Source organism: Zonotrichia albicollis, chromosome 12, assembly GCF_047830755.1.
Source record: "Zonotrichia albicollis isolate bZonAlb1 chromosome 12, bZonAlb1.hap1, whole genome shotgun sequence".
NCBI classification, from domain to species: domain Eukaryota; kingdom Metazoa; phylum Chordata; class Aves; order Passeriformes; family Passerellidae; genus Zonotrichia; species Zonotrichia albicollis.
In genome coordinates this window covers 1,938,486-1,963,438 of record NC_133830.1, presented here as the reverse complement: position 1 = coordinate 1,963,438, position 24,953 = coordinate 1,938,486, and the positions used below count along the sequence as shown (strand labels likewise).

Sequence of the window (24,953 nt, the reverse complement as noted above, 5' to 3'; positions counted from 1 at the left end):
GCAAAGCTCTGAATGTCAAATATTTCCCCGCTCTCCGCGGCGCTGTGCTCACTTCGGTGGGCTCCATCTGGCTCTGCCTGCCTCCAGCCTGCTCCTCATGGGAAAGCTTTCCCAGACCCGGGGCTGGGGCTGCATCCCACCTGTTCCCCTCCCAGCTCAGGAGGGAAGAGCTCCTGAAATCCAGGAAATCCAGTCTTGGGGCTTTAGCTGCTCACAGTGACTGAGATTCATTAGAAAGTCTCTTTTCCCAGCCCAGTGGTTGAAGGAGTCAGAGCTCTTCATTCTCAGTCTCAAGGTTGTTTATTGTTTCTCATCTATAAAACTCTTTCTCCTGTCCAGCAGGGCAGTCAGAGGCACTCTGCCTGCCCCCAGGGTGGTGTTATCTTTCTATACTAAAAACTACCTGTACAATATTTACAGTTACTTCCCAATACCTATCACTTATATTAGACAGTGAGCTTCTACTCTAAACCAATCTAAAAGTGCCAACCTGACAGCATCACAGCAAAAGATAGGCTGGACACGCCCAGATTTCTCCTCGTCCTTCTTCTTGGCCTCCATCTTGCCCCCTGAACCCCCATTCTAAAAACCCCAAAAATCTATTTTTCACCTCCTGACAAACTGATTATTATTCTACTTAAACTTTTGTGGGTTGCAGATCTTCATCTAAGGATAGTAATTTGCTCCATGGGTCATAATCAAAACCACAGGCATCTTGGCCTCTGTGCCCAGGTCTCTGAGCCCCCTGGCACTCCAGGACAGCCACAGGGATGTCCTGAATTCCAATAATCCAGATGGAAAATCGAGCTGTGCCAGCTGCTGGTCCATGAGTGGAGCTCTCTGGCTGGGAGATGTCAGGCTGGGTCCTTGCTGAAAGCTGCTGGTGGGTGGGAGTGGTGCATCCATGGTGAATGAAAATATCCCTTTAGGCTGTGCAGGGTGCAATTCCCTAGTACAGAATGGGGTGTAGCAGCTTTTTAGATCCATAGAATCCCAGAATGGTTTGGGTTGGAAGGGATTTTAAATCCCAGTGCACCCCTGCCATGGCAGGGACACCATGGGCTCCCAGCCCCAGTGTCCAGCCTGGCCTGGGACACCTCCAGGGATCCAGGGCAGCCCCAGCTGCTCTGGGAATTCCATCCCAGCCCCTGCCCACCCTCACAGGGGGGAATTTCTTCTCAATATCTGATTCTCAGGGACTTGAGTAGCAACCCCATTACCAGAGCAGGGCTCTCCTCTGGCTGTGACTTCCTCACATCAAATTGGAATTTAAGCTACAACCCAGGAAATGTGTGCTTATCTTCAGGCAAAATGTCAGACTTCTTTTTCTGCCTGTCCTATCTGGGATGTGTTGATAGTGTAAAAAAAGCTCATATTTCCTTACAATGTATGATTTTTGCTGCATTTCTGGTGCCCACTGAATTCTAGTTTCATAAACATCATCTCCATTTGCCATCTGTTCTCTGTGTGACCCATACCTAGCTACCAAACATGTGAAGCTTTAGGTTTAAATCATGTGTTGGATAAGTTTCCTGGTTTTTTTCTTATTTTTTTTCAAATTTTATTAGCATGTGTTTTGGATGATCTAATGGGAAATGGCTCTGCTTCAGCCTCTTTCTGTGGGATTTAGGGTGGTTTGTTGTCAGCTGAGTTATCAGGGGAAGGGTTTCAGCCTTTAGCGAAATCAGAGGTGGGAAAATGAAGGTTTGAGTCATCCCAGGTGGGAAGGTTGAACCCCAGGGCAGGGGTTGGGGGTTTTGGAGAAGAGACCTCATGGATTGAGGGGAGCAGTGCAAAAGGACCTGAGCAGGTTCCTGCTGTTGTCTCGTGGCAAGGTGAAAACAGCAAATAAATAAAAGTCATCCAAGACAGCCTCTCTGCCTGCAAGACAAATGGACAATAGCAAGAATTAATTTAGTGTCTTAAAATATCAGCATAACCAACATTCCATTTGAATTTCTTCTTTCAGGTATTGGAAATTTGACTGAAGGCTTCATATCATGCACTGGAGAAGGTAAGGATTGTTTAATACTAGTTCTGATGTGTTGGTGTTAATTTCTCTTTATTCTTAACATCATTGCATTGAATGTCAGAATCTCCTTTGTGTTGTTTGTGTTTTAAAGAATTTGTCCTGGAGTTTCTGTGTGTCCTTGCAGGGGGTTTTGATTTCTTTTTAAAAGAATTTATAAATCTGCATTTAAGTGTATATGTTACATTTATGTAATCCTACATTGGAAGGCTTATGGAAAATGTGGAACAATTTGCTTTCAGCTATTATTGTAAATGGTAAATTGTAAATTATATATATTTAACAGGATGTATGGAAGCTATAGAGTGACTCTTTTTCAAAGGGATATTGATATCTTGTTACCAATAATGTTTCAGGGTTTTTTTTTTCTGGTTAGGCTCCCATTGTTCTTGTCAAGAGATTTTCAAAATTGGTGTTTAATTAATCATTGAATGATTGACTCTGCAATTGAATTAGTCAAAAAAACCTGTGGTGTTTCTGAAACTGAAATTTTCTTAATGGCCTCTCAGTTTGAATGTCAAAGGGAATCAATCTTGTTAGTGGAGAGGTGAGTTTTGTTCTACAGACCCTGAAATTATCTGGAGGGGGTTTTTTCCAACATGCTTTTAAATCTGAATGATGCTGTTTCCAAAGGAGAACAAGATGTTTTCAGAGCTTACAATTATTTGAAAAATGAATGTTGTCTTAGTTTTAGATGTTATTACTGTGTCTGTTCAGAGAGACTGCAGATGGTTTCTGACAAAAATATTTAATTTCTTAATTCTTGGGAGTTTCTCCTTAATCCTGGGGGGTGTTCACAATGAAAACTGAAGATGGAGATCAAGTAAATACTCTCGTTCAGCCTGACTCTTTTGGAATGGGCTCTCTTGGTGTGAGGTTTTCAGAGACAGCATGATAAATCCTGTGATAGATCACTTTCTAGTCTTTCTAGTGGTCTAAAAGGAAAAGCTTATTTCTTAATATAAAAGATAACTTTGAATAATGGACTCCTCATCCCTTTGGACAGTACTCCTAAATTAGCCTCAGAGCTCCTTCCCAGGTGAAATCTCATTTTCAGGTTCCCCACAGTAAAAAAGGAGACGCTGATCCCCATTTCATGTGGGAAGTGTTTTCAATCTGCTGATGAAAAGTACTTCTGAAGAGTTAGGCAACCTTGATTAATTGAGCCTGAATAAGAAGTGCAGGATCAAATCTCAGGATATTATTTTTAGGCTGCAGCCTTGTGTTCTGCATTCCAAATCCTTAAATGCCAGTTTGATAGGGAGTGTGGAGGACTGGAGCAGACAGTTCTGGGCACGCTGGTAATGGTTTGCAAATGCTGACACCAGCCCAGCCAGGAGGATGGAAATTGCTTTCTGTTTACAGAGCCTTTAACTCTTGGGTAAACACTCCTCATTAGTGAGGATGTGACTGGAATTTGGGTTCAGTGCCTCCATTCTGGGGATGCCTCAGGATTTCAGCTTTTCTATTTTCCATCTCTCTGTAACCCTGCAGTTCTTTAGTGTGTAACTCCAAACCCCACACCCAGTGTGAGCTGCTGCTTTCCCATTTGGGGCAGACACAACAATTCCTCTCCAGGCCTGGCAATCAAGGACACCTCACTGCCTCAGGGCCAGAGATGGGAACAAAAGGGAGTTGGGGGAGCAAACTTGGGGTCAATGACTTCATTACCTGGAGCTGGAATTGGCAGATTCACCCCCAATATCCAAATGGACCAAATTTATAAAAGTGTGAAAACCCTGACCTGTCAGGGGGCTTTGTGTGCCCTAAATGTACCTAAAGGCCCTTAAATAAATAGAACAGCTTTTTAATCCCTTAATTCTGTCTGGCCTCTGTTTTTAGGTAGCCTAGAAGGCATCAATGGCACTGGGAGTGAAGGGGTGTTTGAAATAAAAGCTCATGTGGTGAATGTGTCATTAGAAGGTCAGCAGTGCCCCATGGGGTGTTTGGGTCTGGAAATGGCCCCACAAGGCAGAATTTGGTTCTTGTGTGGGGAGTGGGAATAGCAATGTCACCCAAGCTGCTGAGATACCCCAAAAAGTGAATTTTGTGTACCCAAGGCCTGCCCCTGCCCCAGCGGCCTTGGGATCCAGGCCTGTGCTCTCAAAAGGAGCAAGCACAGCACGATTTTTAGGGAAAAGTGGTCACACACGCTGCTGTACTTGGCAAAATGACACATTTGGGGACTGCAGATTCAGCTTTTATACATATTTCATCTCTGGGGGAGGGCAGGAGTTTCTCTCCCACGCTCCTCAGCAGCACATGAGCCTTGCTGAGTCAAAGCCAGGCCCTGAGGAAGCCAAGTTTGAGTTTTGCTTCTGGTCTTGTGGCTCAGAACTGCCTGTGCTTGACCAAAGTGGCTCCAGGAGAAAGGAACTTGAAACATTTGTGCTTTGCAGTGGTATAATTACAAAATTCTACCTGATTACCTGTCAAGCTAATTAAAACAGTGACAGGCCAGCAGTCCTCTTAGAGTTTGCAGCATCTGTGCTTTGTATCCCACAACCAGGCTCAGAGTGTAAATTTAATTAGAATTATTACCAGCAGACAATGCACAGTTGTGCTGGAGAAATGGCCTAAAACTGAATGCTCTGAAAAGAAGAGATTGTGCTGGGCAGAGTCTGGATTTAGGGCATGGTTTGACAAGATTGGGACTGGTTTTGTCCATGGGCAGCTTCCCATTTGCCTGGTGTGTGACTGTTTGTGTGATTTTGTGTCTGGCAGCTCTTGGCTCAGCTGGAAGGGCTGGGGTCAGTGTGGGAGAGGATTGCTTGGATGGACACTGAACTGCCTCCAACATGCAATTTTTAGATCCCTCCTTCAAAGACAAGGGTTGTTTGTGAGCTCCAGGCATCCTTCTGCTTCCCAGGATCCTCAATTGTCCTCCTTCCCTGGCTCCTCACTCTCGGATGTGTCTGCCACCACATCCTCATACTCTTCCTAATCCTCTGAAAATCTGCTGTGTCCTTTCTTTTCCTCTTCATTATCTCCTGCTTCCAGCCTGATTCCTTTCTCCTGCTTTTCACCTTCTGTGCCTCTCTGCCATCCCTTTCCTTGGCTGCTTACTTCTCCCTCATCACTTGGGTTCCTTGTGCCACCCAAAAACCCCCAAAATTAAAACAAAGTGAGCTGTTCTGAAGTAATTTAATAAACTGAATCACCAAAACTGCCGTTTTAGGGTGGTTTAAGTTGTGTTTTTAGAGGATGGGCTGGGAGAGAGCATCCTGACTTTGCAGCAGAGTGAGATGGCAGCTTTTTGATACAAGCCTGATTGTAATTTGTTATTGCAGAGTCTGCATTTTGCTTGAAATTTGGAGTATTTGTTTTGGTGTTTTTGGTTGTTTTTTTTTATTTAACCGGAGTAATACTTAGGATGGAGTCCTCATGACTTCACTTTTCACCCTAACATCATGATAAATACTTGGACAATAGGATAAATTTGAGTTCAGTTAAGTGCCTGGCCAGATCTTTCCCTTGCAAGGAGATTTTGGAAGCACAGGTAATTACCAGGTGATACCTCAAGGGATGTGCCTCATTCCAGCATTTCAGAGCATTTCCTTTCATAATATGTGTGAGAAGTGTTGTCTGTGCTCCCTGAGTGGGAATATGGGGCTGAAATGAACGTCTGGGAAGGCAACAGGGCTGTTAAATCTGAAATCTGACACAAGGCATACTTTGGCACAAAGCGAGTCTGCCCTTCTGCACTTGTTTGATATTATAAAAGAGATTATTGTGGCCTTACAAGAAGGTTAAGATGTGGTGAAGTTTAATATACTCTGGAAATAGTCCTGCTGAAGCCACTGCAGCTGGTGATTGATGAGGCAGGTTATGATGGGAGCTCTCAATCTTGTGTTTGTGTGTGCAAATTGCCATTTCCCAGCCTTTTCAAGGTTGCTAACTTTATCTTGTGGTGCAGCCCATATTTAAGGATTTCATGTTGAATTAGCCTTTGATTAAGGGCAAAGGAGCTTTGATGATAAAATGCCACTACCAGTGGTTCTGTGGACTGGCTTGGAATAACTTATCAATCACTCCATGGCTGAGAACACGTTGTGGACATGAGGGTCACCCTTTGAGGATTAATTTTTCTCAGATAAACAGCTCATGGCTGTTGGATGATTATGGTCAGAAGCAATTATGGTGGTTTTAAACTGCTCATTACTACAACAAAGAGTCACTGGGCTGAGTTTTGAGCCTCTGCCTAAATAGCTGGGTCAGGATGGGTCAGCCTGGATTCCAAGGTGTTATTGAATGATAGGAGTTGCTGGGAGTTTTGTCACAGCTGGCTCCTGCCAGTTTGTTTTCCTTATTTTTTCTCCTATTAACTGAATTTCTGCACCTTTTAGGTTTGTTTTCCCTATTTTTTTTTCCTCCTATTAACTGAAGTTCTGCCCCTGTTAGGTGAGTCACTCAAACAGGCAGCTGGCAGGTCAGTGGAGTCCCCTGTAAATGGCAAACATGTGTTTTCCAGGTATTCTGAAGAACATTTCACAGCTGGTTTAGGTTCCAGGTGTCACTGCTTGTTTGTGATTCTCTGGGCTGCAGATTTCCATTTTTCTGTCTCCTTTTTTAATTCCTGCAAGGCTGTCATCAGCTCAGCTGAGAGACTGGATGAGCACAGTGTGAGGACTCATGATGCTCCTCATGGCTGGAAAAGTGGTGGAGCCTGAAAGCCAAAGCGTGTCTGAGATAAATTCCAATTTAATAGGGAAAAAAAGACCCCCAAACACCAGTGATATGGGCAGCTGCTGTCATGAGCACTGCTTGAAAGGGATGAGAAGCTGTCTCATGGAGGGATTAGTGTAGTGAGGAATAAACTGCTGAATCACTGGGAGCAAGAAGGAAATAGAGAGTGGAGAGGCTGTGTGGGGAAAAAAAAAATAAATAAAATGGCTGCTGGAATTCAATTAAAATCACAGTGGGATTTGCTGCTGGAGATGCAGCATCAGTCATCCCCGAGCTGGTGGTGGCTGTGCCTCCAGGGGTGCTTGAGTGAGTGTAGAGCTGCTGCCAAATGCTGGAGAGGCAGAGCTGCAGCAGGAGAGCGCCCATCTCCTCCCACAGTGATGTGCTCCCCCCAGAACACCTGGATTGCTGCTCACTCCTCAGCCCCTGACACCTCTCCATGATTATCCCAGGCCAGAGCTGGAGTTTGTCCTGCACCCTGTGGGGCTGCAAAGCAGCTGGGGGGTTATGGTGTTTTTTTTTCTTTCAATTATTTTGATTATTTAATAATTTTGGTTAGTTAAGGATGTGCTTGTGAAGGGCTGAGTGGCTTGAACAGCCTCTGTCGCAGACAACTTTTATGAAAAATCCTTTCCTTAGGGTTTTTTCATCCTGAGAAGTGAGAGGCCTCAGGAACAAAATGTAACCAATGGTTATCTGCTGCTGTGGAATGCAACAGGTGCATCTGGGATTGGTCTCATGTTGGTTGGTTTGTAATTAATGGCCAATCACAGTCAGCTGGCTCGGACTCTGTCTGAGACACAAACCTTTGTTATCATTCTTTTCTATTCTTATTCTTCTGATGAAACCTTTTCTTCTATTTTTTTTAGTATAGTTTGAATGTAATATATATCATAACATAATAAATCAGCCTTCTGGAACATGGAGTCAGATCCTGGTCTCTTCCCCAATCCAAGAACCCCCGTGAACACGGTCACAAGCCTCCACTTGTGTCATCAGTGATGTCCACTGTGCAAATCAAAAAAAAACCCAAAACAGCCCTAAAAGCTGCTCTGTCCCCAAGTGAAGGACACAGAATCAGGCTGGAGGTGGTTGGATTTTGGTCAGGTGAAATTCCCCCATTTCACTGGGTTTTCAGTGAGTGTTTCTTGCTGCAGGTGGGACAGGAGGGATGGCTGTGGCTCTGCCCATTACTGAAATGGCTCCTTTGCCATCAAATCTTGTGTTAATCATTTGAAATGCCTTCAATGTGCCCTCAGCGATTTGAAATAGCGTCAATTAACATTTAGGAAATTAATTTCCGACTCCTGGAATATTAAACATTTACTTTACGGATGGAAATGAGGTGTACTGAATGTGCATCTCTCGTGCCCCTTTTAACCCACAGCCTCATAAGGCAAAGAAGAAAAAAGCTAAATTGGCAAACACAAAGGTTTGGTTTAGTGCTGGAATTGTGCTGGAATTATTGCTGCCAGGTTTGATGCTCCACCAGTGGCTTTAAAGTCTTTGCTCAGGTTCCAGGCCAGGCTGGACAGGGCTTGGAGCAATCTGAAATCGTGGAAGGTGCCAGGGATGGAGCTGGATGAGCTTTAAGGTCCCTCCCAACCCAAACCAGTCTGGGATTCTGTGAGACTGAGAAATTAGGAAACTCCAAACCAAAGCAAAGTCTGGATGAAACACCTGATGCTGCCAGCCCCTCATGGCTCACTGTGGCACACTTTGATTTTACTCCTCATTTTTAATATATTTAATGCCTCAAAATCAACAACTCAAACAGAAACAAAGGTTCTTGAGGAAATGTGTAATTCAGATTAATCTTTGTGGACTAAAATATTCAGTCTAATCTTTGCTAGAACTGATTTTGTCACCCTTTTAGTTACAATAAAAATATTATGGATGTGGTTGTGCATTAAGGTGTTGGAGTGTGCATCACTCAAGAAATGTTTCCATGTTTTCTCTGTCTTTATGTTGGTGAAAATTTGCATCCCTTGATCCCCTAGAAGTATTTGGCAAATGGATTTATTGTTTCAAAGGATCCATCTGCCAGCTGAAGGGAGGAGAAAGAAATATTCCTTAGGGTCAGTTTTGAACTTTCCTTTGAATTTGGATCTTAGTTTCTCAAGTTGTCTTTCTCAAGTTTCGCAGTTGTCTTTATTGAGAAGGAAAACAAGATGGTTTTGGTTTGTTTGATTCATTCAAATTTGTCACTGTTCCTGTTTATACCATTTCAAGAACAACATCCTAATCTCCAGACTTGCAAATACATATTTTGATTTCTTTTAATGCTCTTTTTAAATGATTGATCTGCCTGTACCATGTTGCAAATTCTGGTGGTTTATATTGAATTTGGAATGGATCTGTGGAGGTGAAGTAGTGCAACTGCCCTGCTCAAAGTTTTCTAGTAAAAAGTTATTTTAGGCTTTATTGAGTGGCAGCTGTCCTCAATACACCATGTGGCACAAAGAGGGAGCTGGAACCTGACTCACTTTTTGTCTCCAGTCTGTAATTCCTTCTGCTCTTTTCCCACCACTTCAGCTCCCTCACACTTGTAAATCCTTCAGGAGTTATCACTTCAGTCTCACAGCCACTCTTTTCATCCCTCCTCACACCAAAAGCTCCTGGCCATCAGCTCTTCCCTGTGCCTGTTCCTGTGAGATCTGTGCTTCCCTTTGTGCTGCTGACTCACTGCCAGCTCTGAGCGTGCAGAGCTGTGCTGCTGTCCCTAATAATTCATGGATTTCCAGGGTTTAACTGCCCACTATTGGAATTTCCAGAACATGGAGCCACGCAGGCAGTAAACTGCATTTCATGCACTGCTGAAGTTAATGGGAATTTGGAGCAGCTTTTTGGTGCCCTACTTCAAAGCAGTTCAAAGATCTCTCATTTCCTCATTTTCCTCTTAATCTTCGTTCCTCTCATTCCACGAGAATTATCACAACTCTACTGTATCACCTGCTTTGATACAGGAGATCTTATCCTCAGTCCTTGAAGTCTTTTTTCTTCCATAGGAAGCAGACGGGGGAAAAATAATGTTTCATGCTGAACAGATGTGTCCTGATTCTCTTTGTTTTTATTTAGGTTTTGCCACAGTCTGTTATCCTAGAATTAAAACACTTCATCGGAGGATGGTGATTAGAGCTACCTCTGTTTTTTCCCCCCTTTAAAATGTCACTAGAGCACCTTTTTCACTTTTTCTTGGTGACTTCTTTGGCAGCCCTGAAGCTGCAGTGGGCTGTGCTGTGTTACACCCTGGAACTCGAGCCCCCACTATTGACAGTCTCATACTGGTAATTCCTCTTGGCACAGCTACAGGACTATTCTGGTTATAATTTCTTTTTATGCATCAGGATTTTAAACTGTCTGATCTTCAGCTTTCCAGCATTCCCAATGCCTTGGGTGTGCTTGGGGCTGCTCACGCTGATGTCAGTGGGTGGAAGATTGGTCAGTTAGGGAGAAATTCTCTGTGAGGATGGTGAGGCCCTGGCACAGAGGAAATGTGGCTGCCCCTGGATCCCTGGAAATGTCCGAGGCCAGGCTGGAGCAGCCTGGGACAGTGGAAGGGTCCCTGCCCATGGCAGGGGTGGGACTGGATGGGATTTAAGGTCCCTTCCAACCCAAACCTTTCTGCAGGTGTTGTGCAGATGCTGGTACCTGATGACATTTCACCTGCTGGTTTTATTTCAGTCTGAGCTCTATTTCAAGCCAAGCCATAAATGGTTTATTTCAGAGGGTCTCTGCCCATATTTGTGTTCTGAGTTGTGCACCTGGGCTCTCTCTGAGCAGCTCGGGGCCATGAGGCAGCATCACCACCAGCCTCAGGCAGGAGCTGAGCTTTGTCTCTCACAGAGAGCTCCCAGCTCTGGGCTCTGCTGTGGTTTTGGGCTGAGCTCAGCCTCCCCGTGCTGTGCTCTGCAGTCCCAGCTCATCGAGGAGCTCACTGGCTCTGGGCTTTGCTCAGGAATCAGCCCAGGAGCTCTCTCATCTCTGCTGCATTTCCAACTCTCTGTCTTCAGAGCTTCCTGCAACTCGCTGCAAATCACAATTGTCTCTGCTGGTTGTGCTGCCTCTGGCCAGGGTCCTGCACTTTGTGTTGGCTTTTGAGACCTCCCTCCCTTCCTCTCCTCACACCCTCTGTTTACCATCTGCATTTCAGAGATGCTAATACATTCCAAGTATTTTTACAACCCTTTATACCGTCTTTCCAACTTGGTTAATTGCGCTAAAGTTGGCTTTCTGCAATAACATAAAGTGCTTGAAGTCTTTTTTGTTCTGTTGCAGCCTGTAGCAGGAAAAATCACCACTTTCCAGATGACTTTCATTTTCCTTCCTAAGCCATTTTCGTGTAATTCCGCATTCCGACGCGCTCTCGGCACTAAAGCTCTTTATGCTGTGGTGTATTTTTAACTAATGATGTGTCACTGTACCAGCTTGGCTTTTCTTGTATCTATTCTGTAAACAACTAAAGTTCCTTTTGAGGGGGAGGAGGAGGAGGAGAAGAAGCGGTGCCAGAGAGTTGCAAGTCGTGCTCGTCTCCGTGCGAGCAGAAGAGATCAGACTGGCCTAGGACCAAATTAATTAAATGTTCCATTTAGTGGAAGATGTCAGTGAGGAATAGATAATTCTTCCCATCTGAAGTGCTTGGCTGGAGATGAGGAACATCTCTGTGTGAGCAAGAGGCCTCTGAATGTTACACAAATGTCAAAGCAGGAGGGAAAGTTCTGAGGCTGAAGAGAATTTTGTCTCCTGGCTGGGTTTGCAGCTCCCGCTTTGCCATTACGAGGGGCAGGAGCCAAAAGGAGCAGAGCACCAAAGGATGCTCAGAGGAGTTACTCCTGTTAGACAATTGCAGAGCCAGGTCCAGGAGGGATGGCAGAACGTGTGGGTTTGAAGGATGGATGGGCAGAGTTGCTGCTACATTTATATTTCATGAGCTGCTAATTTGAGGAGAGAAGGGTAAACCCTTTGGGATTAAAGGGACTTGGTCAGAGTAAAACAATGCGTTGACGAGAAGGATTTTACTCTTAGCAAAGTGTAGGAGGAGGCTGCAGTGCTCTCCTGTCTATAATTTTCTGTTGTAATTGAAGATAGCGGTAGTTTCAGAAACTTTATATATCCATAAAATCAGTTACCTGGAATGTGTCTGCTCAATGGCAGTGCTGTAATCTCCCATGCTGTGGAGCAGGTAACTTTAATAACCATTTCCTGATGTAATACTGCCCTCTGCTTAAAGAATGCCAAACTTCATTGCTGAGTTGTTCACTTAAACCTAAATGTACCTGAGCAAAAATATGCATGGTTTTTATCCAGGGTATTGTGTTATTTGGGGCTGGAAGGGATTTTGGGAATGTAAAATGTGAGCGCTCACTGGAGCAACTCCATTGCAGGTGTATAATTTTACATAATTTGTGGTGGTATAAGATTCTCATTAGAGCTATAAAAATAATGTGATTTTTTTTTTGTTATTCTGCTGTAAAATGTTTATATTAATTTAATTTATTATCAGAGTCTTAAATAGAGGTTGTTTGATAAAAGTGTTAAACTAATTTAGGTACCCATGAAAATCAAAATGGCTCATTTTAGTTAATCTGCTTGAAATAAATGTCTGAAAGGTGAAAAATGGTTTGCTTGCCGTGTGAAGTGAGTTAGTGCACTTCATCCTGGCACTGTGCATCGGCCATGGCTTTGCTCAGAGCCCCTGTAAGCCCATTTCCTGTGGGACAGCAGTATCTGAAATTACTCTCCTCACAGAGGATGCAGGCAAGCAGTTCCCCATTTCACTTGATTTCTTTATCAGTTTATGGTCCAGTTCACAGCCTGCTTTACACTAATCTTGGCTATCCACAGAACACTGCTCTAAGTCAATATTCTGGTTGAGATTTAACTGTGCAAACCTCAGCACAGTTGAACCTTCCCAGGATTTGACCACCTTGATGTGGTCCCTGGTGCTTTCTGTGATGCTCTTGGCACCTGGGGCAGCCAAAACTTGACCAAATAAATGCATGGGAGATTCCTCAAGTAGGTTAAAAATGCAGAGAGTGGGCTTGAAGCAGAACCACCACGGCACAGAGATGTCTGGCAGGGTTTCTGCTTCCCAACGTGAGTGAGAAACATGCACAGCACCAACGTCATCAGCAGTTTTGGGCTGTTTTCTCTCATTTCACCACGTCACTCTCAGCTCCCTTGGTGGAGCCGCAGCTTGTGAGCACTCAGGCATGGCTCAGCCCTACCCAAACCAGCTGGGCTGGGAGAGAGCAAAATATTAACAGGAGAATAATCAAGGTATGGAGTCCCTGACAGCTGTCTGATAGCAGGTTATCACCTCCTGCCCCCAGAGGAGAAGGGGCTGCTCTGGGCAGGAGGAGGGTGAGATCACACAGCCTCATCATGTGGGGAGATTTAAATTGGATTTTGGGAAGGAATTGTGCCCTGTGAGGGTGGGCAGGCCCTGGCACAGAGTGCCCACAGCAGCTGTGGCTGCCCTGGATCCCTGGAAGTGTCCAAAGCCAGGCTGGACAGGGCTGGGAGCAGCCTGGGATGGTGAAATTTTGTGTCCCTGCTGATTCAGAGTCCCTTTCTCAAAGTCTGGAGTTGGTGACACAACAGTCAAAGCTTGGCCTTCTATAGAAATATTAGATGTGATCTGTTCTGCTTTATTAAGGAAATGTGTTTGGCATTCTGGTACAGGGGAATTAATTGGGTCCATAGTGAATGCATAAATTAAAGGCTGCCTTATGCAGCACCACTAATTTATGCACACGGAGGTTTGAAAGTGTTCTAGACATCTTGAGAAGAGTTGTGTGGTTTTGGTAAGTTAAAAAAAATGGCGAAATAACTAAAGAATGTGCATTTATCAGACTCTTCTTCCCAGAGGATTCCATGCAATTGCACTGCAAGTAAAATGCTGAGAAATGTATGAAGTATTTAAGGTCAAGAGTGCTTCAAGCTCTCATCTATCAGACCTGACCAGATAATTCACAATTTGTAATTATTGGGCTAATTTAGCATGATTTCCTTATAATGGAATGTGTGAGGATTAATATCGGGTATTTTCAAAAGAAATTGGTGAACATTTGTCTCCATAAAGATACAAAAGAAAGCAGTGAGATGTGAAAAGGTGCTGGGGGCAAGTGTGATGTCCTATCCTGTGGAATATGGAAGGAATATTCCATAAGATAACATGGAATTTGAGTGTACCAAGTGTGTGAGGATGACTGCTGATGGAGGCTAGGGCCAAAAGATTGTTCCTTTCTTTATTTCCATTTAAGTGGTATCAGCCAAGTAAGATGCCAGCTTTGCAGTCTGGGTGGGATTTATTTGTGGTGCCCCAACTGCTCGTGTTTGAAGCATTTTTTCTGTCTGGAAGCAGAGTTGTAGATGGATTTGGAGCTTCCACACCAAGTTTCAGTGACTGCCTCCAAGGCATGCTGTTCTCTAGACTGATCTGAACTGGGGAATTAATGCTTCCATCATGCACGAGCACTCTTTTTTCCCACAAAGATAGTTTAGGCTTACAGAGGTGTTCTCAATATGTAATAATAGCGTGTCTAGAATACACCCTTTAATTAAAACAAAGCAGCTCGAGAAGAATGAAATAAATCCACCTCTAAAATGAGTAAGTGCTCACAAGGCTTCCATTTAATCAATAGCGGTGTCGGCCGTGATTGCGAAAACTCGAGCGCGGCGTTTTAATCAGGGATGTTTTTCCTGGCACGGGGGCGGAAAAATACACTGATTAATTAATTTCTATTCCTGGAAGGAGCCAACCTCCCAGCAGAGCTAACCTGAGCAGCTTGGTGATAGGGCAGGACGCACTGAAAATGTAAAAATGTGAGAGGTGCCTGCGTTGAATCCGTCAGAGCCGAGGCAGAACCCGCGGCCGGAGCTGATTTAACGAGTCCTAAAGAACAAATGGCAAAACTTGAGCTCTGGGAGAGAACCTGGTGCTGCTTTTGATGTGGAGGGTTTATTGAACTTTTTTTTGCCTGGCTGGGAGCTGTTTCACGACTTTTCCAAGGAGTGGTTTTGATGTTGGGGCTGTTTTAGACTGAGGAGTTTTTGCTGTTTGATTTGTGGCTCCACAGCCTGTCCTTGCTCAGCACAGGATCCTGGTTTGCTGTGCCCACAGGAGATGGGAAAGGTAACCAGCTTCCTTCTAGGAGCTATTGATGCACTAGTTGCATATAATTAGGGATGTTAACAAGGGCATTATTGTGCTAATTATTATGCCTAATTACAGGGAAAAAAACTAGAAAATTTCATGGCCACTTTCTGCTAGACAGAACTTAGAAGCTTTCCAGAGACTAAATACATTAATTAATCTACTGTGCTTGTTTAAATAGAAGAATGTACCAAAATATTTTCTGTTTCTTGGGGGGGAAAAAGGAGAAATAAGAGTAAGTGACCTTTATGGAGAAGCAACCTATTTAAATAAGTAAAACTAAATAAATGTAATCAGAGAAATGTTGTTTTTAATGATCCACTTGATGAAATAGTCCAAGAAAAACTGCTGTAGGAGAACAGGGTATAGATTGGAATATGGGGAAGAAGAATGAAGAGGGGGAGAGGAGACAGAAGGATTTTGTATTGGATTTGGTGGCAAAACTGGCTGATTGTGGAACTCTGGGGTGTACAAGGGTGGGCTGGGAAGGACTCAGGAACCTCCCTGTGCCACTTGAAATATCCCATGGAGAAGTTTCTCTGGCATTTTGTGCTGAGGTGGCCAATTCCAGAATGCCAATTGCAGAAACCACTCGGCAGGAATTGGGGTGAGGGGGATGATGCCTACGGAGCATCCCCCAGGGTCTGCGTGGGGTTAAAAGGAACCTGTAAGGAACCTCTGGGGTCTGATCCCAATTTTTCACACTGGGAGTGGATGGACTGACACAAAGTCCCACTGCTGAAGTGCACGTGTCTGAAAGCCCCCCAAATGTCCCTAAATTGGTTCAGTGCAGACCGGATTGATTGGAATATGGGGAAGAAGAATGAAGAGGGGGAGAGGAGACAGAAAGATTTTGTATTGGATTTGGTGGCAAAACTGGCTGATTGTGGAACTCTGGGGTGTACAAGGGTGGGCTGGGAAGGACTCAGGAACCTCCCTGGGCCACTTGAAATATCCCATGGAGAAGTTTCTCTGGCATTTTGTGTTGAGGTGGCCAATTCCAGAGTGCCAATTCCAGAAACCACTCAGCAGGAATTGGGGTGAGGGGGATGATGCCTACGGAGCATCCCCCAGGGTCTGGGTGGGGTTAAAAGGAACCTGTAAGGAACCTCTGGGGTCTGATCCCAATTTTTCACCCTGGGAGTGGATGGACTGACACAAAGTCCCACTGCTGAAGTGCACGTGTCTGAAAGCTCCCAAATGTCCCTAAATTGGTTCAGTGCTTTGTGGAACCAACAACTCTGAGTTCGGTGCTGTCGCTTTACGTACTGATGATTTTGGGTGGTGCAGGAACATGAACGCAGTTTGCCCTTTGGTCATTAAAACCCAGGGATGGGCGTTGTGATCCACTGAGAGTGGCAGGATTAGAAGTTATCCTCTGCCGGTACTGTGAACACTTAATATACCTCCTTTTTTACTCATGATCACACACAGTTCCAAGAATAATGCCGTTGCCACATGTCTTTTCTCATTCAGGAGAAAATGAAATATTCAGCACAAAGAAAGCTGGCCACCTCTCAGGCCCTAGGAGAAGGCTTCTTTTGCACTGGATGGGGCACAATGTAACTTGTGAGCAAAGCCAGATGTTTGGTGTATTCCTGACTCAGGTTTCTGCTCTCGTGTATGCAAGGTCCCATTCCTCCTACAGGACAACACCAAAGCCAAAAACCAAACCAAACCAAAAGCTGGTTCTTGGTTTTGTTGGTGGTGGTGGGCAGGAGCTGTGAAGAGTTCCCATTGTGGGATCTGGTTATTGCAAACGTAACTCAGCTCCCGTTCGCGCCGCTCCGGATGTCGCGGGCTCACGGCTTTACCCTGCTGTGAATCAAGGCAGATTTAAGAGGACAAGAACTCCTTAATTTCTCTTTTTCTCCGAGTTTATTTGCACAAGAGGGTAAGAATTCCAGCCTGCCTGTATTATTTGAAGGAGTTAGAGCAGTTGGATCATTTATTTGATGGGAGCTTTGAGCGGTGTCATTGAAGTAAGAACAATTTGTACTTCAGAGAGCTCCTCTGGGTAGAACTTCACCCATTTCCAGCCATTTCAGCCCTGCCACAATTGCTGTTTTCCAAGGATCAGTGCTGTGTATTGCAGGGAAATCATCGAGTCAAGAAGATCTTGTGCTCCAACCACCTCCAAAGCTGAGCACTCCAATCAGTTCACTCAAATATTCATTAGGAGAGCAAACCCCTGCTGATTGTAATGAGAATTTTGTCTGCAGAAAGCTTTTGTGACTTGGTCTCGAGTGGTGCTTTAGACTTCTGAAGAGTCTTTCAGAATCTTGGCTTTAAGATAATCTTTCCTAAAAATAATGCAAATTGCTCTAAAAGCCTCCTTCCAAATTGGTGGTATTTTTCCAGTGGGTCAAATGGACTTTGGACCAAGACAGGAAACTTTATTTTCTAAGGGGTTTTTTTTTAGGATAAATCCATTTTTGTGTGCTTGCAGCTGTACTGCATAAATAGTCTTTGAATCATGCAGGATTAATTAGGACATCCATGTCCTGACTAAATTAATTGGATCATCTAAAAATTTACCCCTTTTTCTTGAAAGCCATTCTGAAAAAGTAGAGTTTGCAGAATATGTAATTCGGTCTGGAGGCAAAACGCTGCACAGAGAGAGGGAGGCTGCAGTGAGCACTTTCTTGTTTGACTGCCTTAGAAAAGCTGTCACTTAAAAGGCCCAGAAGCTGCCAAGAAAAGTTTGTGGAATCTCCAGTCTCAGTTTTTTGTCTCAAAAAGGGCTTTGAATAAACCTTAACTTTTTCTGACAGTGAAATTTTTGCGACTGTGACTTTTCCTGGGAGTTCTTCTGGAGTGAATCTCCCCTTCCCTGCTGTGTCAGCCCCAAGGGATGGGTGAGCACCCAGGGACAAGACCAAAGGCTAATGATGCAAATCTTAATTAGAACTAATTAGAGAATGGGACTGTGGATGGAGAAAAGAAGGGAAGCTAAAAATTTGGGGGTTGTGCGTAGCTCAAAATTCCCAAAAAGTTAAAGATCTGTAAGGGGCAGGAGTGACCCCTGGGGCTCCCACCCCCACATCTCAGTGGCAACGTGGGGAAATGTTTCTAAAAATAATAATAATTAAACAATTGTGCTGGTTGTGATAAAAAGCGTGGGAATGGTGGTCATTGTCCATCCCAGAAATCTCAATTTTAGCTTGGAACAAAGACATTTGGCACTGCCAGGATGTTTCTGTGTCTTACAAGGTTTGGAAATGAAGTGGAAGTGCTCAGTGCTGAACAGAAATAATGAAATTTCTGAAATAACAAAATTCTTACATGTGAGATGTGCTTTACCTACTGGGAATAGTGCTGGGCTCCCCAGGACTGGATATTTCCCCTGACTGATAATCTGGGGCTGTGTTTGTTCATGGACCGGAGCCTTGCTGAAAGAAGCAAAATTTCCAGCTGGCCTCGCTGTAATATTTTGTTTGCAAGTTAAAATAGGACATTTTGAGTTTTATTTTGGCTTTGGAAAAGCTCAGCAACTGCTAAAACTCGTGGCATTAAGGGCCTGAAATGTTTCTTTGCTAATGTCTTTTAAGACTAATGCCTGGAAATGTCTGTAATTCCCTGATAAGTTTTAAGGGAAATGAAGGTATTAAAAAAATAGGAAAAAGTGGTGTCCTTTACTTGTATAATGCAGAAGTGTCAATTAAAAAATGGCAGCTTCTGGAATGAGAACGACATTGCCAAGAATTGTTATAACTTACTGTATTAGTGAGGGCTCAGAAAGCATTTGTCTAAAAACGATGAGCTGTACGTGAAAGCTTTCTGGGAAACGTGAGGCTTTTCCATTCTATTAAATACCTTTTAGGAGGGATGAGTGCCTCGAAATGTTTGTCCTCCCAGTGCTTAAAAGGCTCAGCACATCCCAGAAGTTGCTGTGTTTTATGTTATTTGTGTGTGTGCATCCCTCTCTCTGCTTTTCCTGAAATTGTGTCTATTTGTGTCCATAAATCTCCGCTGCACTTGTGCTCTAATGAGCAAAAAACTTCATGCAGTGCTCCGTGAGTTAGAAAATCCCCTTTTCAGTCAATTATCATAGCAAGGGCTTGATGTGGGCTTTTTTTTTGTTTCTTTATTAGTTACAGAAATGCATTTGAAATGGCTTGAAAATAAAATATTAATCCATTTTCTTTTAAACATGTAGCCCTCTAGTCTGGTGCGGCCCAATGTTCATTAGAAATAATTTGGATATAAATGGGATTGTACCAGAATTCAGCTCAGAGCAGTAATTACAAATAAAAGCTTTGGTTACGCTCAGTGTTGCAGCAGTTGTTAAAATGCGTTGCCAATCACCAGCATTAGCAGGGAGATTATTAAAGCACATTAAAGTTTATTTCAAGGAAGTTCTGGCTCAGGGGTGAAACCAAGATCTGGAATCAGAAATGAAAAGGGTGAACTTGAATTATTCAGGATGAAGAGCAGGGAGAGAAAACCTAATATTTGACAGGATTTTTCCAGGAGGGTTTGTTAAAAATGGGGCAAAAAGGACAAAATTTTCTTGGGATCAGTATGGGTTTGTAGGGTTTTTCATATATACTTATATGTGTGTATTTTATATTTTTGATATTATTTTATAATAATTTAAATTATGCCATTATTTTAATTTTAAACTGTTATATATTTTAATTTTTAAATTATTACTCATATTTTTATTATTTTTGTATATTCTATTATTTTTTACTATTTTTATATTATATGTACTTATAATATTTTTTATAATTTTTTTCCTCTCTATACTTAGAATTTTGCTTGGATAGCAGAGCATGTTTGTAATCCAGCATGTGAGGAAAGGAAATAATCCAGTTTTTTGTGTATATGTGTGCACACAGACCAAACACTGAACCATCCAAAGTAGTTTATTGACACAGCTGGAAAAGCCAATAAATAGTTTAAATTTTGTGCCTATTTAGCAAAAAATCTGAGTCACTCTCTGGAAATACTTCATAAAATTGTGGAAATAGAGACTGTCGCTCCCATCAGTGCTTCCAGGCTTGTTCCAGCATGCTTTAATGTGCATTTTTCTTTTTTTAAAGTTATTTCCTTGAACTCAAAACAGAGCCTCTTTTCCCTATTTATCACCATTCCAGCCCAGGCAAATCTTCATCCTGAATTTTGGTGTTTATGATCTTTGTTCTGGCGAGCAGCAGGGTTGTATTCCCAAAAGAATCTACAAAGGATTTGGAGGAACCTTTATTCTTCATTTTGGTGCATAAAAGTTCACAGAGGAGCGAACACTGAACTCTGAATTCAGGGCTGTATTTTCACAGGGAAGGAAAATCTGTGTCAATAAGCACTAATTACCCCCCTGACAGGCAGCAACCCCAAATCTGTATCCATTTAGGCTTTCTGTAAGCTGTTTTTTCTGAATAATCCATTTTACGCATTTATTAACCTATAAATACATTTTTATAAATCTCGATGACATTTGGGTATTTTATTAACCACAATAAATGCCAGGGAAAATTGAATTAAGAAAGCTTGTAATGTGCTTTACTCCCAGTTTTCAAATTTTGCTGAGCTGTAAATGGTCCTGCTTTATATCCAGGATAAATCTGTTTGAGGACTGCAGGAATAATTCTTTCTCTTTGTTGCCAGGGGCCCTGACCTTTAGGTTGATGGGTGGTTTTTAACAGCCTCACCTCTGTCTCATTCTCTGATTGTGGATAATTTGATTATCTGCCTGGAGCAGGGTGCCAGCAGATGTGAAGCCCTGCAGGTGATGGTACAGAATATCTCAGGGGGCTTGGAGGGCGTTGGACAGAGCTGGGACCACCACAATGCCACAAACCTTGCAAAACACAGATTTTCCCTTGGATTTGCGCTGTTCTTTCAATCACAGTCTCAAAACAGGCACTCATTGTGCCCAAAATGTGGGGAGGAGACAACATCTGATCCCAAAAGCTGAATTTCCTCCAGGTGAGACCCTTCCCCTTCGTTTGCAGGATAAAGTTGGTCATTTGAACAATTTGCAGTGGATGCACAAAACCAAATTTTTCTTAGTACAGTTCTGGTTTGTTCTGTGCTTGCTGAAGGTGCTGCTCCAGAAGTTCATTCTCTCCTATTTATCCTCGTTTTTCACATCTCCTGCTCAGCTTGTACTCTTTGTTTGCATGACCCCCATGCTCTTGGCTGCCAGGGAAGGTGTTCCCTTCCTTAAGTGTATTTTTTCCCCCCAAATATTTGCTTATCAGAAAGGCAAAGCTGGGTTTAACCACAGTGTGGCTTTTCTTGTGAACCCAATTAATTTTTTCTCACTTAATGAAGTACAATAACCTCATTATTTCAGAAAGCCGCTTTATTTTTAGGGTAGCAAAACCAGTGCGTGAGTTATGATTAAAATTGGTGGAGCATCTTTCTTTGTGAAAGCACTGATTTAACTAATTCTGGATTGACTTTTGGTTCCATGATCACTCCTTGGGCTTAATTACATGGCTAAAACAACATTTTCCTCTGGGTTGGGCTGGTGGAGATGAGGAGCTGTGTGAAGCTGAGAGCAGAATGGTAATTTTGTGTTCTCAGGGTGGTTCAGGGGTGATTTTCTGGTGTTCCTGCTGCTCCCAGGTGCAGCTGGAGGATGCTCAGGCTCTGGGTCCCACTCAGAGACCAGATCAGCCCTAACATCAGCTCAACAGGAAGAGGAATAAAGTGTTCAGGTGAATTCATCATGTGGGGCCCATAATGTAGAGTGGAAAGCACTTTAAAAGATTATTAGTAAAAAATCCAGGTGTTTTTTTTAATTTATTTTTCTTTTTTGCCCAGATCCAGAGCACACCAGGCGGCTCTGCAGGGACTGGGGCACCACGAGCAGCAGCTCCAGTAAACCAGAGCAGCCCCATTGATCATAAATACAGAACTGCAGGCAGGAGGGTGGGAGAGGCTCAGAATGAAAACATCTGTATTCATTTATTTATATATTTACCTTCGTCTCTGAAGTACAGAAAGGCCACACCATTTGTTTGTGTTGACTTAAAGGTCTCATCTGAGGAGGCCCTGACCACCTCATTCATTTCTAAATCCTTCCTTATCTGTTATTTCCCATGGGAGGGGCAGAAATAATGCGTTTAACAGCAGGATCAGTGAACATCCTGGGAGAGGGAGCTCTTCAAGGCTCCACTGGATGTTTTGTTGGTTAGGAATAGTGCAAATGGAGTTTATTTGCATTAAATAATTCCCCTGCTATTTACTGAGCTGGAAGGTGGGCCAAGGGTTGGAAATATTTTCTTGCTTTTTATTGCAGCAGAATTTAACTCTTGCAGGGATGGTTCTGGTGGTTGGGGAAATATGAGCTGGTGAAGCCAGGCATGATTTGACCATAAAATTGTCTTGTGTGACATTTGGATGTGTCTGCAGAGAAATCTGCTGGAGAGGGGTTGAGTTTGGAGATCAGCTTGATAAAGCCCCTCCTTAGAATGCCCAGAACTTTTAATATTGGTGCCTTTCTCCAGGGAATCTTCCCCACTTATTTAGAGTATTTGCATGGAAAAGCAGAGAATGAAAAGCCATTTCACGAAGGCAGCTCCAGGGTGGTTTCAGGAGTGTTTTGCTTGTTTGAAGGGCCTGGGTTATCTCCTCAAAGATGTGAACAATGAGGGATGACAGCAAGCAGCCCGGCTGTGTTTGCTGTGTGTTTTATTTCTGGCTGAGGAGGAGGCTGGCTGCAGACAGACACATCTGTCATCTCGGTTCTGGTGAGCACACATGAACTTCTTAGCCTAAAACGTGGTTTATCTTGTCTTATTTTATGAGTCTTCTCAGAAGTGTTGTAGGTGTGAGGAGCTTATTTTGGTTTGAGCACTTGTGCTGCTCTGCAGAGCAGCTCAGCAAAGAAATCACCTCCGTAGCTGGCACGTCCATCATTCAGCATTGCTGTGAGTGATGTCCTCCATGATTTAAAATGCTTTTATGGGCACATTTATCTCCAGGAAAGAGCAGCCATTGACCACTTGCATACTGCATTGCCCCAGAAACCAAACAACAGCTGAATGTTCTTGTCAGGCTCTGTTTTATTGGTTTATTTTTTTTTTTTTTAGAGAAATGACTGACAGGACCTCCCTTACATTTCCCATTCCTTCTGTCTTTCTGCTGCCTCTGGTGTTGGTAACACTCAGCAGGCTCGTTCTGCTGAGCAGCAGCATCTCTGCAGAGCATTTTCATGTTCCAGGATTTATTCAGAGGGAGAACGGAGCAGAGGCAGTGTGTGAGTGAAGTTTGCTTTATGGATGCACGTGCTAGTCTTGAAATGAGATTGCTCTGGGGGTTTTCAAAGAGTCCTTTTGGCTCTGAACCAGCCACCCCTTGTGGGAGGAATCCCAACACCTGCCTTGGATGGAGCCATGAAGGAGGAAATCCTCTAAATGCTGCTGCAGGCCAGTCTTCAACACCGTGGTATTTTCAACAGAAGATTTAAAGGGCTTAAGGAGGGGAAAAAAAAAAAAAATCAGCTCCAATTGAAGGTCAGAACAAGTGAAATGGAAGTACTTTGAGTGTGATAATCTCTGCTGGTATTTTATGAACTGTAGCTTTGTATCCCCGGGTCACTGTTTTCCAGCATTGATCACTGTAATCCGAAATCATTTCCCTTCTATTAAATGTGCTGCCTGTCTGGAGAGCTGGTCCTGGCAGGGAGAGAGCAGAGGGAGGCTCAGAGGAGCATCCCCAGCCCTGTCTGAGGGCAGAGATCCCTCCCTACCTGTGCCAGGTGTCCCCCCTGCCCTGTCCCCCTGTGCTCACCAGCTGAGCTCATCAAACACTTCAGCTCCCATCAGATAACTTGCAAGGCTTCAAAAGAAAAAATGCTTCTGGGCTAATCCAGCACACTTTGATTGGAAATAATTGCTTTCCTGGTAGTTTTTGTAACGTTCATCATGCTCTTATTCTATCTTCCTTACTCCCCCGGCCTATAATTATGTTTTGAAACAGAAAATTTGTACCAAGACGAGTACAAGTGTACAGCTGTTCCTTTAGTCCTTAAATCTGTGTGGAACACCATTTATTGAGCTGCACCCTCATTAGCAGAGCGGCTGGTGTGAGTGCTGGCCCAGTGCAGACTGGTTCAGCTCCATCTCTTTGGTTTCTTGGGAGCAGCAGGAAATGGTGACAGATTCCAGCAGCCACTCAAGGTTTGCAGAAATCATTGACTGAAGCACGGGAGATCTGTGAATGTTTGCAGCTGACTTGGCTTGGTTTCATTCACGTGCAGTGCTTATGTCCCTCCTTAAAATCACTTGGTGAAATCACTTTGGTGGGTGAGGAGTTGCCCAGAGAAGCTGTGGCTGCTCTGGAAGTGTCCCAGGCCAGGTTGGAGCAATCTGGGATAGTAGAAGGTGTCCCTGCCCATGACAAGGTATGGAATGAAATGAGCTTTAAGCTCCTTTCCAACCCAAACCATTCTGGGATTCTGAGATAACAAGCTAGAAATAAGGTTGGTTGCAGGTGGAGCTGAATACATCCACAAAAATGTTGTGTAATTGTTGTCAGCACCCAGAGGGTTCCATGAAACCCATCCAGACCATGGGAGATGCTGAATTACCTCCCTGTGATCGCTCCTGGCAGAGGGTTTGCACTGTGGGGAGAGCTGGAAATGGGAGAAGAATTCTGAGAGTGAAACCAAGATGCAGCCTTGCTTCTAAAATTAAAGTCTGACTGGAATTCAGGAAAAACAGGGATTTTTCCTGCCTTCCCCTCTGTTCCCTCTTGCAGCTTGAAGGAGCCACAAGCAGTGCTTGAAGCCAGAGATAACTCAGGGTTTTGTTAATTATAAATTCTCTGTTTGATTTGAACCACTCTTGCCTTTCTCATCTAAAATCAACTGCTTAACATTACTTTGAGCATTCAGTTTGTACAGACCAGGGTGCTCTATCTAATGTATAATTGAAGTATTTGAACATTCTACAAGTTGCTGAGCCTTTGTGGGGTACAAGTTCTGCTCCCTCACCTGTCCCCTATTTGCAATGCAGAAATTAATCTTTACGATTAAGAAACTGCATTAGTTAGGGAAAAATCTGAAAAAATCCAGGCAAAAGAGAGAACCTTGATTAATATTTGTGTTTCAGTTTGGAGCTGGGA

At 43.6% G+C, this 24,953-nt stretch overlaps 1 protein-coding gene across 6 annotated transcripts in view; it reads left to right on the top strand.

The window, feature by feature from the left end:
- Window positions 1–24,953, top strand: part of LOC102064532 (contactin-4) — a 275,228-nt gene that overhangs the window by 39,270 nt on the left and 211,005 nt on the right. For all 6 annotated transcript variants that reach the window (XM_074550309.1, XM_074550310.1, XM_074550305.1 and 3 more), the window contains exon 2: window positions 1,970–2,014. The gene's annotated coding sequence lies outside the window, so the exon portion shown is untranslated. The remainder of the gene's footprint in view (window positions 1–1,969; window positions 2,015–24,953) is intronic.